The sequence below is a fragment of the Poromitra crassiceps genome, assembly GCF_964638095.1.
Source record: "Poromitra crassiceps genome assembly, chromosome: 11".
In the NCBI taxonomy this organism is placed as follows: domain Eukaryota; kingdom Metazoa; phylum Chordata; class Actinopteri; order Beryciformes; family Melamphaidae; genus Poromitra; species Poromitra crassiceps.
Window position 1 is genome coordinate 15812282 of NC_139643.1, and position 2500 is coordinate 15814781.

The 2500-nt window shown below is 50.6% G+C and overlaps 1 protein-coding gene across 1 annotated transcript in view; it reads right to left on the reverse strand.

Moving 5' to 3' along the window:
• LOC310784857 (glutamate receptor ionotropic, kainate 5-like) overlaps positions 1-2500 on the reverse strand; it is a gene marked incomplete at its 3' end in the record, with an annotated part of 140745 nt that overhangs the window by 113408 nt on the left and 24837 nt on the right. The window lies entirely within an intron of this gene.

The window sequence follows — 2500 nt, forward strand, 5'->3', positions numbered from 1 at the left end:
GTCGACCTTGGGCGAGGCCAGAGCAGCTGAGCGCAGAGCTGCAGCTCATCACAGATTAATCCACTCAGCGGGGACTCTGCTAATCCACCGAGCGCTCCACTCCACTCTGCTCACACAGCTCCACACGCCACCATCTGACTGACTGACCCTAAAACCCAATTCAGACCCTGTGACAACCAGGCCCTGTGACGACCAGCCCCTGTGATGACCAGGCCCTGTGAGGACCAGGCCCTGTGACGACCAGGCCCTGTGACGACCAGGCCCTGTGAGGACCAGGCCCTGTGACGACCAGGCCCTGTGACGACCAGGCCCTGTGACGACCAGGCCCTGTGACAACCAGGCCCTGTGACGACCAGGCCCTGTGACGACCAGGCCCTGTGACGACCAGGCCCTGTGACGACCAGGCCCTGTGACGACCAGGCCCTGTGACGACCAGGCCCTGTGATGACCAGGCCCTGTGATGACCAGGCCCTGAGTCGCTGGCGACGCTGGGTGGAGTGGAGATGAGACGCTGGCTGGAGTGGAGATGAGTCGGGTCAGTTCACAGTGAGTGATGACAGAAGGACCCAGTACGTTAAAAAGTCAGGCCAAGGCATCCTGACCAAACGTCTGTATTTGAGCATTTGGGAGTGAACACGTGTTGAGGAAACGCTGCAGAAACTGAATGAGCTGCGTTCATCAGCCACGTTCAGCAACTTCTTGAACTTTCTACTTCCAGCGGAGCGTTTTAACTAGCAGGGGCAAAGTGGACAGACATGAGTAATCAAGCAGGAGCTGCAGGATGAGGCGAGTCAAGTCTGCAGGCTGAACACTGAAACGCTTTCAGCCTTGAAATGTTACGAGGTCACGCTGTGAGCATCCAGCTGAGGAGAGGAAGAGACGTGGAGGAGGAAGTGAAGAGACAGAATGATGAACAATGCTGAGCAAAGCAGAGAGGAGACAGATAGAGCGGCACGGGCGTATGGGTCGTGTAGAGGTGAAAGCACGCCTATACCACCGCGGAGACCCGGGTTCAAGTCCCGGCAGCGGTACAGTACTTCTGGATTGGTCAGACGTTCCTATACAGACACATTTGGCGCGCACGCGGGGAAGCCGGTGGGGTATGAGTCCTGGTCGCTGCACCAGTGCCTCCCTCTGGTCGGTCAGGGCGCCTGAGTGGAACTGGGGGGGGGGGGGGGGTAACGTGATCCTCCCACACGTTACGTCCTGCCGGGGAAACTCCATGCTTTCAGCTGAAAAGAAGTGGCTGGCTACTGCACATGTGTCGGAGGAGGAATCGTGCTAGTTCATAACTCTCCCCAGATCGGCAGAGGGGGCGGAGCAACAACCGGGACAGCAGGAGAAACTGGCCAAGTGCAGCGATGGTCCACGTCCAGAAATGGCTCGAAGACTCCTGTCTCCTCTTGAATACAAAAAAAATTATGTTCACCAAAAAAAAAAAAAAAAACTGTCACTCACTCAGGTGTGTTCCTGAACGGTGAGGAACTCGTTCTAGTAAGCGAGTTCAAATATCTCGGAGTCACCTTGGACTCAACCCTCACCTTTCAGAAACACATTAAGAAAGTGACCAACTCAGTTAGATACAACCTGGCGAACTTCAGACAAATCAGAAGTTTCCTGACGGACGATGTTGCCTTGATGTTCCTTCACTCTATGATTTTTTTCCCACATTGACTCCTGCTTAACGAGCTGGCCGTTGGCACGTAAAACAGCTCTTAAGCCGATTTAATCTTTATTTAAAAAAGCCCTAAAGATCTTCGATAAAAAAACAATCTTTGCCCAAATCTGTAACATTATAAAGAAGCATGATTTCCTTGATTTTGACAATTTTACAACCTTCAGACAGGCCTGTTTTGTTTTTAAGTGTCTCCATGGTCTTGCCCCGCCCCCTCTGCGAGAGTTTTTTAAACGGAGGTCTGTGGAGGGCATGACCACCAGGGCGTGTCTAAGAGGAGACTGTGAGCTGGGCCACAGACGCACCGCTTTGGGGAAGAACGTCCTGTCCATTGTGGGCGGAAAGATATGGAACAGTCTCCCGGCCGCAGTGAGGGAATGTCCCACTTACCCTACTTTTAAAGTCAAAATCAAGGCATGGCTCAAAACGACACAACAGTGCACCCATATTCAATAGCCTTTTCTTGGACATTTTCTATCATTTTATTATCTTATCTGTTTGTGTGTATTGCTTTTATTCTGTGTATGTATTGTTATCCCTTGTGTATGTTTTTTTTTATGCCTTGTGCATTTTTATTTTATTGCTTTTTTATTCCCGTATTCTGTATTTATCTTGTAGTTTTTAGTTGTTTATGTCCCGAGGACTGCGGGTGAAAATTTGCTTCGGCTAACCCCGGCACTTTTACCGTTGTCACGTATGGATGATTCTGTACGTGTATAACTGTTTTATTAATGTGCATTGTCCTGTCCAAATAAACAATAAAGTAAAGTAAAGTAAAGTAGATGCACACACAGGGACACACACAGGGACACACATAGGGACACA